The sequence below is a fragment of the Carassius auratus genome, chromosome 45 (assembly GCF_003368295.1).
Source record: "Carassius auratus strain Wakin chromosome 45, ASM336829v1, whole genome shotgun sequence".
In the NCBI taxonomy this organism is placed as follows: Eukaryota; Metazoa; Chordata; class Actinopteri; order Cypriniformes; family Cyprinidae; genus Carassius; species Carassius auratus.
Genome location: NC_039287.1, coordinates 15,707,576 through 15,731,356, shown reverse-complemented (window position 1 = coordinate 15,731,356; position 23,781 = coordinate 15,707,576).

Sequence of the window (23,781 nt, the reverse complement as noted above, 5' to 3'; positions counted from 1 at the left end):
GTATCTCACCCAGGGAGCGTGAGAGGAAGATTTCGAACCACCTCTGCATGTACTGTGCCAGCGCTACTCACTATGTGTCCTCATGTCCGGTAAAAGCCGGCGCTCGCCAGTAGGAGGAGGGTTACTGGCGAGCGCTACTACCAAGACTATCCCTTCCGTTTCCTGCACGACACTTCCTGCGCATCTCCAGTGGGCGGGGTCGTCAGCCTCCTGTGCAGCCTTGATCGATTCTGGGGCCGAGGGAAACTTTGTGGATGAGGAGTGGGCGCTCCAACAAGGTATTCCGCTGACCCCGCTAAGAGACTCCACCCCTTTATTTGCTCTTGATGGCAGCTCCCTATCTAGGGTAGAGAAACAGACTATCCCATTAACACTGACCATTTCTGGTAACCATAAAGAGACAATTTCCTTTTTTTTTTAGTCCCCTTTTACTCCTTTAGAGTAGGCATCCTTGGCTAGAGCTCCACAATCCACACATTGACTGGGCTAAGGGGTCTGTTTTGTCTTGGAAGTTGTCATGTCATGTTAAGTGTTTAGCCTCGGCTGTTCCTCCTGTGTCTTCTGTTTCTGTGTTTCAGGAGGAGACGGGAGATTTGACGGGGGTCCCGGAGGAATATCACGATTTACGAGGGGTTTTCAGTCGTTCTCAAGCCATGTCTCTTCCGCCTCATCGCCCGTATGACTGCGCTATTGACCTCCTCCCGGCTACCACGCCCCCACGGGGTAGGCACTACTCTCTTTCCGCTCCCGAACGGGAGGCTTTAGAGAATTATTTATCTGAATCCCTCAGCGCTGGCACAATCGTCCCGTCCTCGTCTCCTGCCGGCGCCGGGTTCTTTTTTGTCAAAAAGAAAGACGACTCTTTGCATCCATGCATAGATTATCGGGGGCTGAACGACATCACTGTTAAGAATCGTTATCCACTACCGCTGATGTCTTCAGCCTTTGATATCCTGCAGGGGGCAAAGGTCTTTACCAAACTCGACCTCCGTAACGCTTACCATCTCGTGCATATTCGGGAGGGGGAAGAGTGGAAGACCGCCTTTAACACGCCCCTCGGTCACTTCGAGTATAGGGTCCTTCCCTTCGGATTGGTTAATGCCCCCGCTGTCTTTCAGGCCCTGATCAATGACGTCCTTCGGGATATGCTCAATTTATTCGTTTTTGATATTTTGATATTTTTAACTCGATGATATTTTGATTTTTTCGCCCTCTCTCCAGATTCACGTACAGCACGTTCGTCGCGTTCTCCAACGTTTGCTTGAAAATTGACTCTTTGTTAAGGCAGAGAAGTGCTCCTTTCATGCATCGTCAATAACGTTTCTGGGCTCCGTTATCTCAGCAGAGGGGATCAGTATGGACCCTACCAAGGTTCAGGCCGTGCTCGATTGGCCCGTTCCTGACTCTCGTGTCTCGCTGCAACGCTTTCTTGGTTTTGCGAATTTCTATCGCCGCTTTATATGCAACTCCAGCCAGGTGGCTGCGCCGCTCACCGCTCTCACTTCTGTTAAGTCTCGTTTCAGATGGTCCTGTTCTGCGCAGGTGGCTTTTGACCGGCTAAAGACTCTTTTTACATCCGTGCCTATCCTCCTCACTCCAGATAGCTCGAGACAGTTTATCGTGGAGGTCGACGCCTCCGAGGTAGGGGTGGGAGCCGTTCTTTCCCAGCGGTCAGCGTCTGATGACAAGATACACCCTTGCGCGTACTTTTCCCACCGTCTCTCCCCCGCCGAATGTAATTACGATGTCGGTAATCGCGAGCTCCTCGCCATCCGCCTGGCATTGGGTGAATGGCGGCAGTGGTTAGAGGGTTCCACTGTCCCTTTTTTAGTTTTGACTGATCATCACAATTTAGAATACATTCGCTCCGCCAAGAGATTGAACTCGCGTCAGGCTCGTTGGGCCCTTTTCTTTACGCGATCAAAGAACGGTAAGCCGGACGTGTTGTCCCGACTTTTCGATCCCTCGATCGGCCGCACCCCCCGAGAGGAGATTATTCCTCCCGGTCGGGTGGTGGGTGTTACGGTTTGGGGAATCGAGAGACAGGTTAAGCGCGCTCTCTCTCACGTCGCTACTCCCCGTAACTGCCCTAGGGGCAGCCTCTTTGTCCCGGTTACCACACGGTTAGCTGTGCTGCAGTGGGCTGATTCCTCTAGGCTAGCGGCTCATCCCGGGGTGCGGGGTACTATCGTGTTTATCCGCCAGCATTTCTGGTGGCCCTCCTTAGAGCGTGACGCGCGCCGTTTTATCGCCGCCTGCTCTGTTTGTGCACAGACCAAGGTGGGCAATTCCCCGCCTGCCGGCCTCCTCCGGCCGCTACCTGTTCCCTCTCGCCCGTGGTCCCATATAGCTCTCGATTTTATGACCGGTCTTCCACCCTCGGCCAGCAATACAGTCATCCTGACGGTGGTCGACCGCTTTTCTAAATCAGCGCACTTCATTCCCCTTACCAAGCTGCCCTCTGCTAAGGAAACTGCCCAGATCATGATTGATAATGTGTTCAAGTTTCATGGGTTGTCCACCGATGTCGTGTCTGATAGGGGTCCGCAATTCACCTCGCAGTTTTGGAGAGAGTTTTGCCGTCTCATAGGTGCCACCACTAGCCTATCCTCGGGTTTTCACCCCCAAACTAACGGTCAGGCCGAATGAGTCAATCAGATTGTTGCCCGCATGCTCCGCATTCTAGCCTTTCGCAACCCCTCGTCTTGGGCCGAACAGCTCTCCTGGGCCGAGTATGCTCATAATTCCCTCCCATCCTCTGCCACAGGCATCTCTCCCGTTCAGTGTTGCCTTGGCTATCAACCGCCTTTATTTTCGTCCCAGGAGACCGATTCTAACTGCCCGTCCGTTCAAGCCTTTATCAGTCGCTGTAAGCGAACCTGGAGGAGGGTGAGATCTGCCCTATATCGCTCTAGAAGGTGCATGTGTGTGGCTGCTAATAGATCGCGTGTCAGAAGTTCTCGTTATGTTTTAGTCAGAGAGTTTGGCTTTCTACATCCAATTTACCCCTCCAGTCTGACTCTCGTAAGCTGGCTCCCCGCTTCATCGGACCGTTCCGCATCGTCAAGATCGTTAACCCTGTCGCCGTCAAACTCCGGTTGCCCCATAACCTTTGTCGTGTTCACCCAGTGTTTCACGTTTCTTGCATTAAACCGGTCTCCCGCTACCCCCCCCCCCCCATGTCTTTCTCTGCCATTCGTATCGAAGGCTCCCCGGTCTACACCGTCCGCAAGATCATAGACATGCGTCGCTGGGGACATGGGCACCAATATCTAGTCGATTGGGAGGGGTATGGTCCTGAGGAGAGAAGTTGGGTCTCTCCTAAGGATATCCTAGACCCCACGCTCATTGATGATTTCCTCCAGTCTCGCCAGAAGTTCCCCGCTGGAGCGCCGGGAGGCACTCTTTGAGGGGAGGGTACTGTCATGGTCTTGTCATGATCCTGTCTGTTTCTCTCTCTCTGTCTCCCTCTGCTGGTTTCTCTTCTCCTTTCTCCCTCACTCTTAGTTTCTGTTTCACAGCTGTCTTCACTTCTCATTAAGATAATTTCCCCTCCACCTGTTTCTCATCCTCCCTCATTATCATGGCTACTTCTACCCTCTCGTTTTCTTGTCTCTTTGTCAGATTGTTGTCTCCTATTGAGCATCGGTCATTGGCTTCTACACAGACAGTTGGTTTGTCCTGTCTTGTCCTGGTTTTGGTTAGTTGTTCACAACCTCTGCCGGAATTACTCTGTGCTCACCATTTACACCCACAGAACCTTACCTGCTGTTTAACGCCTCGGCCTCCCCGCTCTTCGAGCTCCGGTTGCTGGTTCCTCCGTGAGCCCTGTTAAGCCTCCGCCCCGCCAGTCTGCTGGTCGTTCCTGCCACAGAGGTCATCTGAGTTTATTAGTATAACCCAGTCTACGGGTCATCCTCTGTTTCATCCATTTACCTACGCCTTTGTTGGACTTACCTGTGGCTTGCCTTTGTTTAATTAAAGACTGTTGTTTTGCCCTCGCATTTGAGTCCTCTCTCTCTTCAATACCCATCACAAAATGTGTAACCATTCAGTATTAATGACAACATAACAGAACATCAGGAATTCACATTTGGTGTTGGCTTCTGTCTTTCATAGGAGACTACCACTGATTTAACAAGCTGGGAAGGGGAATTATTTAATGGAATAGAAAGCCACCACATGTCACAACACTGATACGGTGGAGGAGACAAAGGAGATTCAGAATTCATCACAGTCTTTATTAAATCCAAATAAAAACACATGGAACACTGGGGATAGACATATAATACTGAATGCAGGACATGGGAAAACACAGGGCTAATATATAAATAAATGGGGAACACCTGGAATCCATGAATATAATTACCATGGGAGAAACTGGGCAATGGAAGGCAAATGGGGGAGGAAAACACAAGACATGGAACACAGGACTGACACCACATTGTTTATCAGGTGCAAGAAGAGTAAGTGGCTATGCTTTACAATGCTTGAATAAAAGAAGAATAGAATCTATTGCCTTAATGAATAAGTTAGATTACAAATGCATAATATCCGGACCAGTTAGAAAAAAAATACAGTTTCTAATATGATAAAAAAAAAAAAGTATGATGCCATTTATGCCAAATTTATGGCTGATGTTAAATATGTTTTCTGCATATCAAAGATGGCTGCCGAGTAAACTGACTTGCCTGCAAGAGACTTTGCTACAACATCTTAAAATGTAACAACCTTAACCTTTCACTGCAGATATCCTCATCACACCATAAGACTGTCCACTTTCTGTATATCATTCTGGAGTCAACAGGGACCCAGTGATTTATGTGCCTCTCTGCTGTTTAAAGATCTGTAATTGTACTTCATGTAGTGACATGCAATGTAGGTATACCGGTAAGCAGTTATTATTATTATTTTTTGTAAATCAGATCCCCACACATTTTAATCACAAAGGACATACAGCAAAATATTTCAATGAAAATGTTGGCCTTTCCAGCAAAGTTGTCTCATGTACAAGGATATGAGAAATAAGTCCAGAAATTAATATCCTCTTTTGACCTCTTTGCACTTCTTAAGAGCAATACAGTCTCATCTTTCTCTCACACGCACATTTTTGCATTGTGCTATCTCTAAAGTGACATGCCACAAGGCTTATTTTGACAGGCTTCTAAAGATGTTTTCAGCTGATACCCATAAGCTATTTTCTGTAAAGGAAATTGAATGACTTAAGGTCCTTGCTGGGAATGCCAAAAGTGATGTGTCTGGCAATGCAGAAGATGAGTTGATCTAAAGCTTCAATGTAGAGGCGGCCGTTCACATTCTTCCTTTTTGAATTGACTCCTAGATTTCTGTAAGCACTGTGAAATTGGTCTAAAATGGATATAAAAAAGCTATACAGAGATACATTCATTGATTATACGACCAACATTTGATTGAAATGCAATCAGTGTGACCACACATGGAACAAATTAAAAATAACCAATTAAAATTATAATAAAAATGTAATTAATTAAATCAAACTCCCAAGCTGACCTCTGGATAACTTCTACAGGTGCATATTTGAGAGCATCCTTCCATACTGCAGTACAGTCTGGTATGACAGTTACACATCACTGGACTGAAAAGCCCTACAACAAGTAATCAAATCTTCCAGACACATCACTGGCATAAGCTACTGACCATTAAAGACCTTAACAGCATGCACTGTCAGCAGCTACAGTCTTCTTTCCCTCATGTCATCTGAAAGGTGGCATAGATTCATCCAACCAGGCTGAGAAACTGCTTCTTTCCCAGAGGTGTATCCTAGCTAAACTCTGGACACAATAGAGCAATTTGGAGTACTGTAGATCAGTAAGCCACAGTTACATCACTTGCAGCTGTGCATGCATTACGGTGACAGAAAAACACGTGGAGGGAAATGGTAAAATGCATGGAATAAGATAAAAAAAAAATTGTCTTTAGATGTCAGAATAGGAATGCAAATAATTTTTTTATTCAATACTTACACACACACACACACACACACACACACACACACACACACACACACACACACACACACACACATATATATATATATATATATAAAACTGTGTGGTTACCAACATTCTTTAAAATATCTTCTTTTGTGTTCCCCAGTAAAAATAAATGCGGTTGGGAACACCATGAGGGTGACATGAATGAACAGAAATTTTAATGAAAAAAAAGAGTCAACCTGTTATTAGTCACTAACATGTCCGTCAAACTTTTTCTTCCTGTGTGTGAAGCTGGTTCTTGGGCATAAGCCACAATGAGGACTAGTCTCCAGTAGTTCTCTGATCTTGAGTTGTTTTTTTCTGATGAACTAATGTTAACTCATACAGATGGACTCCAAGGTGAAAGCATTTTGCTGGAATCCCAATAAAAGCATCTAGTGTCTCTGAGGTTAATGCGTTTTATTTAACAGCTTTGTGGAGCCCTTATTGTGATTGTTATCCCTAATGCAACACATTCACTGCCTGTAATTCTCTCTCTCTCTTTTTTCTGGGCCGGGAGGCAGGAGAAGCAAGGATTACAAAAACAGGCATTACATAATTCATTATCCAGACCGGTCTGGTTTGGTCAGGAGAAGGGGGAGGGAGAAGGGACACCTTCAGATGGTGGTTCTGACAGAGGAAGAGAGCCTGAAAATGGTTGTGCAACACCTCATTGGTTTTGTAGGGGGGTTGAGAGAGAGTGAGAGAGAGAGAGAGAGAGAGAGAGAGAGAGAGAGAGAGAGAGAGAGAGAGAGAAAAGCCAATTTTCTCATCTCCCTGCAACTGGGTGTAGAAAAAAAAAATGCAGTGTAGTGGTCAGTAAAATACACAGCTTCCTAAAAGAATGCTGTTTAAAACATCTGAATAATATCCTTATTATTATATTATTGATCATTATAATTGGTGTTTGCTAAATTAAGTGTCACTCATACTTGGGGATATGTATTTGCATTTGTAGGGTTAGGGATTTGAACAAAATGGTATGATAAAATAAGCAAAATAATCCCAGAAACATACATTGAAGGAGAGATTTAGGCTTGGGCCAGCAGGCAACTGTTTAGTATATAGTAGCAATGCTCTAGCAACCACCCAGAACTCCCTAGCAACCACCGGGAAAATCACTGATAACCACCCCAAAAAAAAAAAAAAAGGAGAAAAATGTAGTCATGCCCTGTCAACCACTCTGAACATTCATGAAACCTAAAGCTGTCTCATTTTACAGGATGCACCCTCCGATATCGCATTTGTCGGTTGCATATGTCATCATCTGTCGCATTTCAGAAGAGTAACCATTATAAAATGTATTATTATTGCTTGTGAAGTGTAAATTATTATAATTTCTTTCTTACCTAGGATAATAATTGTTATTTGAGGCAGTCTTAATGACATATGCAGCCAACAAATGTGACCTCTAGAGTGTGCAGCCTTAAAAATTTAGAAAAAGCACTTAAAGCCCTAGCAAACACCATTAACCCATGTCTTACTAACTAGTTTGACCAGCTAGTGGACAATCTACATTTTTGTAACTGAAATAAAACAGTTATAGATGACTAACTTTTTAAGACTAATCTAAGCAGTTTATACAACCGGCCCCTGAACTCTGTAGTTACCACCTAGCATTTATCTTGGCAATCACCAAGAAATCCTGAACATTGTAGCGACCAGTTTTGTACTTGAAATTGTGAAAGTTAAGTTAAAATATTCCTGAACACAATTGCATGATACCACTCATATGAGCCATAGGAAATAGGTTCTTTTTATTTCTATAAAACATTACATTCAGATACATTTTTTCAATAGCAAGTGCAGCCTTAGCAGGCAAAAATGTTAAATTAGTCACTGCGATAAAATCTTGTTACCGATCTTATGTGTGATCGCAGTAATTATCATTTACATACTTGTTATATTGATAATGAATGAAACAATTTAGTATGCTCTTAGTATGCTCTTTATTTGCCATTCCTGCATGCTGAAACCAACTGTAAAGTAGCTTGAGTGCTTTTATGGCTGGAGGAGATATTCATTTACTCAAATATGTCCTGGCCTGTTAACCTGAATTAAGTCAGTTTCATTGTTTTCTAGTTTGACCTTGCTGTGTTTGCAAGCATCACTGTTCTGTTCACGACGGCCATTCATCGTCTGTACAAGCATCCCAATGATATTGAGGGAGGCTTGATCGAATGCAGCCGTTTGTGGATTTTAACCACGACCATTGACCACGAAAACCAGACGTGTCCTCTGCTCAACCACACCATGCTGGTGTCGTCTGGGCAGAGAAGAACTGGCCCCTGATCGAGCCTGGTTTTTCCCTAGTTTTGTTTTTCTCCATTTCTGTCACCGATGGAGTTTTGGCTCCTTTTCTGAAGAAACATGCTATCCTGGGATAAACGCACTGCTTTGGTGATATGTGCAATTCTGTGTGCTGAAACGTCCGAAAAACAAAACAAAAAAAACAAACAAAAAGGCGTCGACGGATCTGGACGCGCAGGTGGCTGGGAAGACATAGCCAATATGGTTTATCCATTTTGCAATGCGAACTGTAGGTAAGCAGGCGTTTTCTGCCCTCTTTTCTTTTTCTTTTTCTTTTTCTTTGCCATAACTCCACAAGTTTTCACTCCATCAATTCAGTCCACACTACACGCCGTGTCACCATGGTTTCATTTATGGTTTCGCACATGCGCAGTGAGGGAAACGCAGAAAATCAGTTTGTAGCCCTGCTTCAATAGTGCGATACCTCACGAGAGGCGACCAAAATTTCTGACATGTCAGAATTCCATCCGTCAAACTGATTGCCGGTCGGGAGAGGTTAATCGCCTCTCGTTTCCCTTGTACGAACGCTACGCGACAAATGACGCATGAAAATGCTGAAAATAGGCCCGACCCGAAAAAGAGTCAGAATTTGGTTCAAAATCGGATGAAAATCGCACAGTGTATGCCTGGCCTTACAGTCACTGAACTCACCCCTCAATCATCAGTCATCATCCCTGACATTCATTAGATCATTATCACCTGACTTCTGATTCACTGTACTTGCTGCTACCAATCAAGCTCTACTACAAAAGCACTCAGTTCACTCACTCAGTGTTCGGGTCTACTGTTCACATTGCTGAACCATGTCTGACTTCCTTAAACTAACCTGTGTGTTATACCCTCAGAAGATTCCCGTCTCTCGTCCGCTCCACTGATCCCCTGTATCTCAGCCGAAATACCTGGACTGTCATCTACTCCAGAGTTTCTCATTCCCTTTAGTCAATAAAGACATTTTTTCTTACTACCTTCTGTGTTTTGTAGTCTCTGTACGTGACACAAATATTGTGTAATTTTGTCTTATTTACTATTTAGCTTTTCAAACCAAACTTACACTAATGTCTTAAATCATATTTCTGACAAAAAAATATTTTGTATTACTTTAAAATAAAGAAAAAATGTATTAGCCTGTTCTACTTATATTTGTATGTGGAGTGGAAATCGACTCAAACTTTGTTTTGAAAAGATTTTCAAGATCTCCTAACCGAAGATCACATGATCACAAACGGAAATCACTTCCGCGAAGTGACCTTTGAATTGTTCCCTTCACTAATGGACTTCTAAAGGGCCCTTCGTAAAGGGTTTCAGTTGTTCACTTTTGTTTGGAACATCCCTACAAATGGTGTTCCCTTCCCAAAGTGCCCTTCAAAGGTGCAAAAAAGCCATTTGGAGTTCCCAGTGTCAATTTACAACATATTTTCTGAGCATTGTAGCCAGATATGTTTGTTGAGCATGTAAACACAATGGCCAATCAAAAGAGTGTAAGTCAGAATCATAGTCGCAAATAGTTTTGCTATAATCAACAGATTTTTTGATTGTCACAGGAGTTTTCACTCAGGCATGTGAGCTTGTGCTGTGGCTGAACTGAAATGATATTAGCTTCTTTGGTTATAAGGGAGTGTTTTTGCTCACTTTCTGTTTATAACCTATTCATAATTTGAATAAAAACTTTATTTTTCATGCTTAGTACACACTGCAACATTTCAGGAGTGTCATGACTTTATTAAATGTGGGACTAAATCTGAAATTGTGATGCTTAACATTGTGATAACCATAGCAACGGACGGGACAAAACCAATGGTCTATACTAGAGAACTGGATTGCTCATGACGTCATAAAAGTGAAGCCACTAAGCCGCCATATTGGTATTCCTTATTATTCCCATACATTCTTTTGAATGAATAGGAAATCATGCAATTTTAATGATAAAACATTACCTAGTTAGTCAGCATTTTTTATCACTGTACATTCTTACAATGCAGACATCCTAGCATATAAATGGTTATTTGTTTAATGTCTGGAATTTACCCTGCAAATTAAAAAGTTACGTTCTTATACACTGCAGTAGCAAATATTAGATCTGCAACATATGTATTTCAAATGACAATGCTCAATGTGAAATCTGAATAAAGATTTATGTTTGAATACGCATACCTAATTCACCTTACACTTATTCACTGTTTATGTCATTTTGTTATAGTGTTTTTACTCGTACAGTAGGATAACTTCAAATGTTTCAATCATTATTTCTTCAACAGCATTAATTTGGAAGCAGGTTATGATTTAAAATATTTGAGAGTCTGAAATAGATGTTGCTCAGTCAGGTATATAAAAAATATAAACATCAAAACTTAGGCCCAATCCCAATTCTATTTTATACCCCTTCCCCTTCCTGTACCCCTCCGCCTACCCCTTCCCCTTGTCCCTTGAAACAGAGTGTCAAGGGGTAGGGGAGAAAATCCTTAGTGGTGTCCCTAAGGATTGGGACACCACTACAATGACATCACAAACCATAATTCGTCGTCTAGCTCTTACATATACTGATGTGCTGGTGTGCATTTGAACCTTTAATTATCATCCTGTATTAATGAGCTGCTAACTGACACACACAAATATCGGAAATCGCGCAGCTCACACATTCAGTAGAAAATAAACTTGTCAATGCTGCCCCACAACTTTTATTAAATACAGTTTAAATACTCGCTACATTATATTTTCCAGTGACGGGAGGATACAATCGCTGTTTTTAAGTCAACTCACTCTACAAAGATAAACGTACAGAAGCACAGAAGCGAATACTTGCAACTTCCATTTCTCTCTCTCTCTCTCTCTCTCTCACTGTTTTATTTTTTGCCTCGGATGTCGACTCTACTGGTGTACGATCGCCAAACACTGCTGGATTTGCGATTTTCTGCTGGAAAAAATATAGTAAAATTGGATGATGGTGGACGTGAAACTTTGCCCCCCCCCCCCTCCTGGCGAGACTCCCGGCTCACCTTTGGTGTGTCCCGACTCCACCTTCTCGAAGTAAGCGCCGAAAAAAGGGCACCCGCCGCCGGGGAAAACGCAGCTGGTGAGGTGGAAGGCCCATCTTGCATGTTGTTCTACACCTTTTTGGACTGAGTTTGGAGTCGTGCCTAGCCTCATTATACCTCGACGCTCGCTGGACCATGTCGCCAGCCCGGAAGAGGTGTTCCAGCCCGTGGCCCCTGCTTTCCTCGTCTCCGCTGGCGCGGAGTGAATCACAGCATCCTGCGCTCTCTGTGTCGGTTTCACGAACATCCAGTGCCGCGGATCCGCCGGTTCCTCCCAGGTTTGGGCTGGTAAATGCTAGATCTTTAGCAAATAAGACTTTTGTATTAAAGGATTTTTTTTCAAGTCCCGAGGATTGGATTTCCTCTGTGTAACTGAGACATGGCTGAGCGATGGTGAGTCTAGCGCTTTCACTGAATTTGTACACCAAGATTGCCGCTACTTTAACTCCCCGCGAACATCTGGCCGAGGAGGAGGAATAGCGACTGTATATAAGAGTCATTATAAATGTAAACAGATTTTGTTGTCATCCGCTTTCAGCAGCTTTGAACTGAGTTTATTTGAGATGGGTCGCCCCCACACAGTGCTGTTTGCTGTGGTCTATTGGCCCCCCAAGTACAATAAGGACTTTTTAAATTATTTTTCAGATTTCCTGGCTGAAATCATGCCTAAATATGATCGTGTTTTTATTATTGGGGATTTTAATGTTCATGTGTGTTGTCCTGATAAGCCAATGGCAAAGGGGTTTTTAAACCTCATTGATTCTTTTAATCTTGTGCAATCTGTGTCTGGACCCACACAATAACATGGACACACACTTGATCTTGTTTTATCATATGGTTTGCCTGTTCTTAATCTAGAGATATGTGACGCAGTGTTTTCTGACCATATGCCTGTATTATTTGAGACTGCTCTTGCCTGTCATACAGTTAAACCTCGCGCTGCTGCACGGCGCTATTGCATGATTAACCCTTCCACTGCTGTTCAGTTCTCGGTTGCGTTCAGTCAGAACTCCATCACTCCAGAGTCTGTATTGCATACAGATGAGCTTTGCTCATGGTTTCACTCCACCTGCCAAACAGTTTTAGACACTGTGGCTCCATTTAAATCCAGGCAGCCTAAAACTAAATCTGAGCCCTGGTTAAATGACATGACTCATGCTGCCAGACGTGAGTGCCGTAGAGCTGAGCGAAAGTGGAAGAAGGACAAACTGCAGGTGTCTCTTCAAATGTTAAGGGATTACTGGCGTCATTACCAGGAAATTGTGAAAGATGCCAAAAGAAAACATTTCTCAGATATTATTCTGGCAAATTGTGGTGTTTTTTTTAACACCATTGACTCACTATTAAATGCCCCGCAGAATGCTTGTATGGAAGCATCCCCTGTTATATGTGAAAAGTTCCTTTGCTTTTTTATTGATAAGGTCACTTCTATTAGGTCTCAAATTGTACCTTCAGCTTCAGACCCTTCAATCTCTGTCCCCTGCTCGGCTGTCTTTGATCATTTTGAGCCGGTGACTTTTTCCTCTTTAGAGGAGGTTGTTGGTCATTTGAAGTAGAGGTCTTCACAGTGCACCCGAGTCCCGTCGACCCCGGACCCGACCCGGGACCCGTACGGGTTCGGGTCTATATTTTAAATCATCAGCCGGGTCCGGGTCGGGTCCGAATCTATTACCTCGGGTCACGGGTCTGTTTAACATTGTGTGTAATACCCGTGCGATCGCCGATCGGAGTCATCGGACTCGAAGAACACCCGGCCGTGATCAAAGACTGCTTGTGTTTTTTGTAACTTGCAACTTGTAAAATTAGGAAAAGAAAAGAGTGAGCCAAAAAAAGTGATCTCTCTCTCTCTCTCTCTCGCTCGCAGACTCAAGAGTTAATACAAGTGCACACACGGTAATGCTTGCAGACTTGACACACTCATGTTTAATATACTTCAAATCAGCAACACAATCTGAGGTGAACTGTCACATGAATGTTTTCTATTACGCTCAAATTGCGTTAAGGCATTTTAAGTTGATAAAGCTAACACGCATGTGCAGTCATGTTTCTATGGCAAGCAGTGAGGGACACTTCGACCGCCAAACCGCGTTTTACATTTTCTCCCATTTTTATAATATTATAAATGAACCGTTTAATCTTAAAGTTTTAGTGGTTCAGATTCAGACTCGATGCAGAGCAGAGAGCACAGACAGAGATCAGATGATAGTAAATAAATAATGTCAGCGGCCATGGCATTGCACGAGCAATCGTTATTATAGTTCAAAAGGCAAACAGTCTAAGTTATTATGCGAATTAACTCGAGTCAGAATGTACATGTGCACAGTAGCATTTGTCATCCGTCACCGTGACATCAAGTGGACTTCTGAAGCTGAAATAATGAGTGGATTCAGCTTGGACTTGGAATAACGAGAGGAACAACATGAATAACTTTCTTGACGGAGGATTGTAATGCATCACAGGCAGTCAGGTACAAGGAAGAGAGACCACAGCTCTTTAAATTAGGTAAGACAAAAAGCTGTATTCTTCGCAACAGGTTTATTTACTTGTAATAACAATTTAAGGTGGAATATGTCAACGTCGGGTACAGTCGGGTCTGTGTCTTTCCGGCGGGTTCGGGTCCAGATTTCAAGTAATATATGGGTCCGGGTCGGGTCCGGGTAGGCATTTCTCGGATCTACACGTGTCCGGGTCCAGCTTTTGAAATAATAGACGGGTCCGGGTCGGTTCGGTATAGTACATTACGGGTCTCTGTTGGGTTCGGGCAAGAATTTTTGGACCCGTGAAGACCTCTAATTTGAAGCCCTCGGGTTCTCCAAATGATGCTGTCCCCCCTCGACTATTTAAGGAGGTTTTCCCCACTGTAGGACCATCTGTTGTAGCAGTTATAAATAGTAGTCTGACCTCGGGTGTGGTCCCTGAAATTTTAAAACATGCTGTAGTTCAACCTCTGATAAAAAAAAACCTGCTCTAGATCCGTCAGTTCCTGCTAATTTCAGGCCTATTTCCAAATTGCCTTTCCTTTCAAAAATCTTGGAGAAGACTGTGTACAGTTAACTATTGGCCTTTTTGGAAGCACATAATATTCTAGAGGTTTTCCAGTCCGGTTTTAAGACCTTGCACAGCACCGAAACTGCTCTTTTAAGAGTTTTAAATGATATCTTTTAAGCTACTGACTCAGGTGATTGTGTTATCCTTGTGCTTTTAGATCTAACTGCTGCATTTGACACAGTGGATCATGAAATATTGATTTCACGTTTAAGGCAGTGGGTGGGCATCAGTGGCATAGCACTGGAGTGGTTTAGGTCATACATAGCAGCTTAGGTGACTCTGTATCCTCTTCTAGTCCTCTCTTGTGTGGGGTCCCACAGGGCTCAGTCCTCGGCCCTCTACTTTTCTCTCTGTATTTGCTTACACTTGGTTCCATACTTAGAAAGTATGGCATTTCATTCCACTGTTATGCAGATGACAGTCAGATTTATGTACATCTTAAAAAGAAAAATTATAACTCTGTTGGACAACTACTCAATTGTCTCGACGACATAAAGGCCTGGATGGCTCTGAACTTTTTAAATTTTAATGATAAAAAACAGAAGTGATGGTTTTCGGAGGCACCACTGGGACCCCGCCTGTAGATCTGGGCTCCTTAGTACCCTATATTAAACCTATTGTCACAAACCTAGGAGTTAAAGTGGACCCTGAGCTTAAATTTGACAGTCAGATCAAAGCTGTTGTCAAATCAAGCTTCTTTCATTTAAGGCAGCTGGCCAAAATAAAGCCAATTCTGTCAAGACAACATTTTGAAACTGTAATCCACGCCTTTGTAACTACACGGCTGGACTACTGTAATTCACTATATGTGGGGGTTAGTGGGTCCTCCATCACCCGTCTCCAGATGATACAAAATGCAGCAGCACGTCTTTTAACGGGCACACGTAAACATGAGCACATTTCCCCTATTTTAGCTTCATTACACTGGCTGCCTATTCAATTTAGGATCCATTTTAAAATTCTGTTATTTGCTTTTAAATCACTAAATGGTCTTGCTCCGCCATACCTCTCTGAGCTTCTACACTCTTATAAACCTGTCCGCTCTCTCAGATCAGATGATCAGCTGCTCCTGACTGTGCCTAAAACTAAGCGTAAGCTCAGAGGGGACCGTGCCTTTGCTGTGTCTGCCCCTAAACTATGGAATGATCTGCCTTTGCATGTTAAGCAGGCCTCTTCTTTATCTGTTTTTAAAACCCTTCTTAAAACCCATCTTTTCTCTTTGGCTTTTGACACCTAGTAAAGCCTGGTTCACACGGGACGATTTTAAAATTGTCGGCAGATTTTCCAAACCTGAGAGACCCCACACACGGCGATAAAAAATCACGGGTCTAACAGTTTTGGTCGCTCCGTGTGTGGTGTGCAGCCACACGGCAATATCAACACATCACACACGAACCGATTTGACTCCCGAGCATTCCCAGGTCAGACGGGAAATCTCGCAAAATCCCTCGAGATCAAACGTGACTTTAGAGTAAACAATCATGGCGGACAAAGAGGATGCAGTGGCCATAGTTTGTGCTTTGTTTTTAACGGGGAAAAAAAACATAAGAAAAATAAGAAAAGGCGATGGTCAAAGAGGTGGAGACGACGCGAGCATGGACTATACTTGCTATATCATGATATGGAGATAAGTTGTTGTTTTATCTCATAGAAATGTTGTTACGTACTACACAGATTAATAACCGTTGAAATAAACGTTCATATATTAGTTTCCATGTACTCTGGTGGACTGCAGTTGTGGATGTAGTTATGCCCATCGACTTTATTTGTATTTGTTATATTATATACGCCGGCTGTTTTGATTTTGTTTCCCGGTACTATCACTGCCTCGTCACCTCGCTTTCTGATTGGCTACACGCCACAGTCCACAGGCTGCGTGATTGTTTGTCCTCGGGGGACACCACACACGAGAAGAAATCGGGCAAAATAAATCCAACATGTTGGATATCCCCGATTTGAGATCGGAGTGGTCCCGACATTCTTCCGAGCAGAGGAGATTAGTCTTAACACACCACACACGGCAGGAATATTTGATCAGATTATTTTACGATAATCGGAGCATCCTAAGATTGTCGGAAGGGCTGAATCGGGGCTAAAATCGGCCCAATTATCCTGCCGTGTGAACCAGCCTTAAGATGTCGACTTTATTTACTTGATTCAATTTGTTACTTTGAATGCTTTTATTCTGTGGTTATAAATGATACATATGTTTATTTTATCTATTTTATTTTTATTTATTTTTTTATTTATTTTTCTGTACAGCACTTTGGTCAACTGTGGTTGTTGTAAAGTGCTTAACAAATAAAGTTGGTATGGTATGGTATGGTACCCGTGTCGTCAGTGCGCAGGAGACATGCCCACCTAAACTATTTCAATATATTGCTTATACTGCCTGAAAAAACCATAAACATTGCAGATAACAAATGAAGGAAAAATTAATTTGCATACACATATCTTAAAAAACAAATGCTGTATGACTGATATGCTTCAAATCGGGTGATTTTAGGTCAGTGTTTTGGCTGTCAGTCAAGGATGCTCTCTGCCGGTAGGGAATAGTAAGATGGCAGCTCGAACACTTCCTGTGGCTTCACTTAATAGTACAATAGACCGCCCATCTTTTTTTAATACAATGTTTACACAACTGAACAATATTTGAAGGCAATGTGCTAATGTTAACATATTTACTTATAATTATTAAAACCATTATAATAATTTTGCTATGGTACCGAAAGATAACTGTGGGATTGTGCTGGTATTGGTAACGAATGCTGAAATGTAGGTACTGTGTCAACACCATAGACTGAACACATAATACACATGCATATGATGCCACCACAAATTAGTTTTTCGTAGTTTACACAGAAATGATAATGGTATCGTTTTAAAAAACGTACCCTTTGAAACTAATTTTCAAAAGTTTTCAGGCTCCCAAAATGCTGTTGCTCTGAACTTGCTTGGAACTAATAATTTTGAAGTCATTGGCAAATTACTCTAATATTAAATATATTCTGAGGAAATTACAATGTTTTAACCTGTTGTAGGGGATTCCAACACAATATTAGAAAACTTTAAAATAACATATGACCTGCTCTTTAAAAATCATCAATTGGAAAATCAATTGGACTAGTTCAAAGCTATCACCTTACATAGCTTGATTCACAATGATAAGCTTTCTATAAAGTTTTCAAATTTGAGAGGTATGAGTAGGTTTTCGCGGTAAAATAAGTTATCCCGGCTAGTAGCCTATGCTATATCGCATAGAAGGATGCTGCACTAAATACATGCAGTCTGATGCTATTAACGTCAACAATTTGAAAAAGTATAACAACAATTATAATTGGCTTGGTTTGATGTGGTATGAGCTACACAATCTTTAGATTTAAACACCATTGATAGCACAATTTATTGTAATGCTTTTTTCTTTAGTTGATCAGAACAAAAGTGGCAATTGTTACTTACTTGTTTTGATGACATTCTCCAGTGAAAACTCTTATTTGAGTCATACTTTCAAGATATATAATCTGTGAATACAAAGTGCAGTATATCCACATCCATTGCAGTGACTGACATTAGATTGATCTACTCAGGGAGCCGTGCCTGTGCAAAACCCACGCAAGGAAAATAATTCCGCAAATAGGTTTTCAACCACAAGTGAGGCATGTTGAGAACACACATTTTCAGTCTGATTGACCTGACTATAGCAAATAGTCGTGGGAAGTAAAACTCAAACTTTGGCAGCTTGCCTATAGGGGAGCCCTCATGTCTCTGGCAACATTTAGTGACTTTGAGGAGGAGGAGGCGTAGGATGGCGGGATTTATTCTCGGCTCACTTCAGAAGAAATGATATCTCCATGCGACTCTCAATTTCCACTGTTTTATGATAGAGAGCGGTGTAGGCAGTGGTCAGATTGGGGGTTTGGGTTTGTGGTGGGCTGTCCAATTGTTAACTTGACACAATTACAAAATTTGTCTAAAAAGGTTTTTGTTTAATGAAAAATTTGCCTTATTAAACAAACTATTATTTGTATGCCTTTTCCCCCTTCTGGGACCTGAAATGGAGGAATTTGGTCAATACTGATAATTAAACAATATTTTGCTGAATATGCTGGAACCTTAAAACAATAAAACCGCCTGTAGGTGGCAACAAATCATTGTTTTAAAGTGGTAATAAGATGCTGCTAAAAAGAACATTACTTGTGTTTTCAGTGTAATGAAATAATTTTGAGGTTTAAGGCATTTTTCACATACTATACATTATTATTGTTTCTCCTCTATGCCCCGCCTTCTGAAAAGCATTGATTTTTACAAGGCTCATCGGTCTGAAAAGTGAGGTGTACTGTGATTGGACAGCTATCCAGTATGTTGTGATTGGCCGAATACCTTAAAGGGGGGGGGGGGGGGGTGAAATGCTCATTTTCACTCAATATCCTGTTAATCTTGAGTACCTATAGAGTAGTACTGCATCCTTCATAACTCCAAAAAGTCTTTAGTTTTATTATATTCATAAGAGAAAGATAGTCTGTACCGATTTTTCCCGGAAAAACACGACCGGCTGGAGGCGTGACGTGTGGGCGGAGCTAAAGAATCACGAGCGCCAGTAGGCTTTTTCGTTGAGAGCGTTTGGAAGCTGAGACACCGTGAGGACAAAACCAACCAAAACAAACCATGGCTAACAGTCAGATTCAGCGTATATTTATGATCCAGAATCAGATCCAGAGGCTGAAATTTAACAAGAGCAGCATCAGCAACAATGTCTCTATGTGGTATGTACTGAAACTGTATATATTTGCTTAGCGGTTTTGGAAAATGACTAAGTTCCACTTTGTCGTCTTTTTTTTTTTTTTTAAGCTGTACATGTGGAAAGTGCAGTTTGATGACAACATCGCATGTTGTTTACTTGATGTGCTTACACGCCGATAGCTAAGTTAATAACACAGAGATATTTGAAGCAGTTTTACTCACCGCCTGCGTTTCCAACACACGATCGTGACCCTTTTTCGTTGGGACTGGATTATCCTTAAGAAATAAACGATGTGCAAATCCGGCGTCAAACTGGACCTTGTTTGTAAAACAAGCATCTTCGAAATGCAGGGAACAAACGCAAACACTTGCACAACTCCGTTGATGCTCTGTAAAAATAAACTCCATCCACTGGTCCCTTAATGCTGTTTCTCTTTTGGTAATCTGTGCAGGGTTGTCTTGTCCTGGCAACCAAAAACACACTCCTTTTTTTTCGCGACGCTCTCGCTCTGATCAGTGAAGTCTGTTGTGCTCTCAGTGCTCTGCTATACGGGAGCGCGCGCTCTTCCGGGAGAAGTGCCCTCAGGACCCATATAAGGAAATTCCGCTCCATCTAACGTCACACAGAGCCATACTCAAAAAAAACTTTCCAAAACTTGTGACAAACCGGAAGGAGTATTTTTGGAACAGAAATACTCCTTCAAACGTACAACTTAATTTTTGAAACTTTGTCCATGTTTAGCATGGGAATCCAACTCTTTAACAGTGTAAAAAACTCAGTATTCATGAAATAGCATTTCACCCCCCCCCCTTTAAGTGTGTGACAAAAATGTTACCCCTCTTAACATATTGTGATGCCCTGTCCAGCCGGAGCAATGAGACATAAACATAGAACCTATTATAAACGTGATATAAACATGATTTCTAGTCATGTCATCTTTTGGAAGGCCAAACAAAAGTAGTTTCACTTTCTCAATGAAACACTGCAGCCTTGAGTGAGCGGAGGCCTAGAGTTAGCCATGGATTAGAGTTTAGAGATTAGAGCTATGAAACATGTTAACTGTTTCTGATGTAGAAAAGCTAGTTCATGCATTCATGACCTCAAGACTGGACAAATGTAACGCACTTCTAGGTGGTTGTCCTGCATCTTCAATAAACAAGCTACAGGTAGTCCAAAATGCAGAGTCCTTACCAGGTCAAGAAAATATGATCATATTACCCCAATTTTACAGTCTCTGCACTGGCTACCTATTAATTTCCATATCAGTTACAAATTATCATTACTTACCTATAAGGCCCTTAATGGTTTAGCTCCTGCGTACATAACTAGCCTTATACCATGTTACAATCCAACACGCTCCCTAAGGTCACAAAACGCTGGACTTTTGGTATTTCCTAGTATAGCAAAGTCCACTAAAGGAGGTAGAGCTTTCTCACATTTGGCTCCCAAACTCTGGAATAGGCTTCAGACACACACTCTCTGTTTAAATCTAGATTAAAAACGCATGTCTTTCGCCAAGCATTCAAATAATGCATCTCTTAAATTCTGATTGCAGTTGCATCTGATGAAATGCACATTCTTTTTCTTTAGCTTGGGTTAAACTAATTAATTTTACCTTGTTGGAACAGCACCTATGCTAATGAAGTCTCTATTTGTTTCTCTGTTTTGCCACGGGTGACTAGGATATACACAAGCTTCAGTCTGGATCCAGAACACCTGAGAAGAGATGATGCTGTCATGATGATTGCATCTTATAATAATTGCTGTTAATAATGTTCATCGTCTGGCTGACTACGTCTTGTATTAATTTTTCTGAAAAATCCTGTCATATGCACACAAACTGACAGTCACCACTTATAAGGTACTACTAAATATTGTAGAAACATAATTTTCTGTAAAATTGCTTTGTAATGATTTGTATTGTAAAAAGTGTTATACAAATAAACTTGAATTGAATTGAATTAAAGAGTGAGCGGAGGCCGGCTTGTAGAATCCACCGGCACGGCCGGTGGATTCTACAAAGGATTGTCTGTTGGGATTGCGGCAACCACATGTGACGATCCCGGGCTGGACTCGTCGAATATTGGATATCGTCCCATTTGGAAGGCCAAACAAAGTAGTTTCACTTTCACAGTGAAACACACAGCATCTATACGACATTGCGGCGGCGGCAACAAGAATTACTTCAACGAAAATAAAAGGTTCGCTTTCTATCTTTGTGTGAACATTTGGGCGGTGCTACGCAAATCTTCCCACACAGTGATGTAGAGATGTGAGGACATGTTAGAACGAGCCGTTTTAGGGGGAGTGGACGAGTCTTAATTTTTATAAAGAATAACTCTTTGGATTTGAGACTTTAGTCTTTACAACTCTACAGATCTTCTTCATGCACCAAGAGTTTGTATCACTCCAAAGAGAAAGGAAAATTGTTTATTGCATCATATGACCCCTTTACTAAATGATTTATGGAATAATTCAAATCAAATGATTAATTCAAAACAGCTGATTCAATTAGAAACAAACAATGAATGGACCACTGGATGATTTGTTCAAAAACAGATTCGTTCAAGTAATAAAAAACTGCATTGCTCGTCTATACTGTTTTTTAAAAAGCTATGAGTATAGAATTATTAGCATATTTATGTGCTGATATTCAGAAAGGCACACTGCTTGTGCAATGAATATAAAAACATAAAACCTCATATAACCTCATATAACCTGGGTATTTTTTTATTTCACTGCTTGAATTGTAAGGGCATTTTAACCAGTGTGGCCAACTTTTCAGACTACCCTAACAACTTTCTCTTCCAAAAGCACCTTACAACAAATTTATCTCTTTTTTATTTATTTTTTTATTTTATGACTCAAACTATAAAAAGGCACAATTCACCATTTAAATAACACAAAAAGAGAGAACCAAAACTGCCTAACTGTACACATATCACAGAAATTAACTTAGCTGCTATTTGCGATTGTTTAATTAATAATAATAATAATAAAAATATATCTAAAAAAATACTGGTTTGATAAGGGAATTATATTTATTTCTGACTTATTGAATACTAGTGGTGAGATTTATACTTATCAGCAATTTGTTTCTTTCTCAGGGATTGAATCTTCCTGTAGAGATTATAATGTGGTTGTGAAAAGCATTAATATAAGGGTATTACGTGTAATAACTCACATATTAGAAAACTGTCTTACTCGTGATGTCAGCAGTTACCCAAAAGCACTCATAAAATGGAAACAATTTTTCCACTGAGAAAATATGGTCGGCAACTAATAAAATTTACTGCCAAAATAGGCAAAGGAAATACATTTTAAGATACTGCAGAGGTACTATCCTTGTAACACATTTATTAACAAGTTTAGAAAAGATGTCTCACCAAAATGTTCTTTTTGTAATTTAGGAAATGAAAAACTTACATATTTATTTTGTAACTGTAAATATTCAGAAGACTTTTGGAAGCAGGTATCTATGCTGGTTTTTGATATATTTTATAAAATAATCAAACATTTTAAGCCTTTTTTATTGTAATACTGGATCAGATGTAGTTGATAACACTTTGATGGTGATAATTCCATGTACATAAAGAAAAAATTATGTCCATTACTCCTTCCTTTAAGTTTTTCTGTAAAGAATTTAAAATATTTTATGACTGATTGTTTTCAATCACTAGAAGCAAGAACTGTATAAAAACACCTTTGATGAATATTTTTTATATGTATCCCAATTTTTGTCTGACGTTAAGTATCTATGTTTGTATGTTTTAGGAAAAAATGAATACTGTTATTCTTCATTCATAAGACACTTTGTTAGTAGCTTGTACTGGTGATTGTTGATGAGAAAAATATGCAGAAAAATGGAAAAGGTGCTAATAATTTTCCAGGACATTATCCGTTATCCACTGTAATCTGAAAACACAACATACAATGCTTAATTAAAAATGCAGATAAAAAAAAAAAAAACTGTGGAAAAATCAATCCAGGAAATTCCTTAACAAAAAATTAATGTATTTATTAATAGATATTTATATTTTAATATTATTATAACATTTATATTGTTACGAACAAATTTTAACATATAACAAAATTAACATATATAACAATTTTGCGTTATGATTACATAATGACGTCATCACGTAACCCACTAACCCTAACCCTAACCCTAATCACAACAATCATTACAACTTTTTAGCAACAAATCTTCCTTTAGCAACATCCCCTGAAAATCAATGTCAGTGGAATATCTTTAAATTCTAATCAAGGAAAAAATCATACCTTCTGTTGTCTTCTTTTTAAAGAACTTTTAAAGTAGCGCTTGAACCATTTTGCACAAAATTACACTTGCTTCAGCTTGGGGCAGCTTGTAACATTACCAAGCTCTGACTGACCAAACAATGTTATTTAGCTTTTTAATTGGGGGGGGGGGGGGGGGATCTTTTTGTCTTTTTTTTTTCACCAGGGGGATGCCATCCTCCGACTTCCCATGTCAATATGGGTGTAGGGTATAATTTTGTTGAAGTTATAACTTTCTTGATTTCCTAGGAATTCACACAGATAAAAATCAAGATAAAACATTGTTCACAACCACTTTTTTCTTCTGGAATCTTACATATTTATGAGTGACAGGATATTC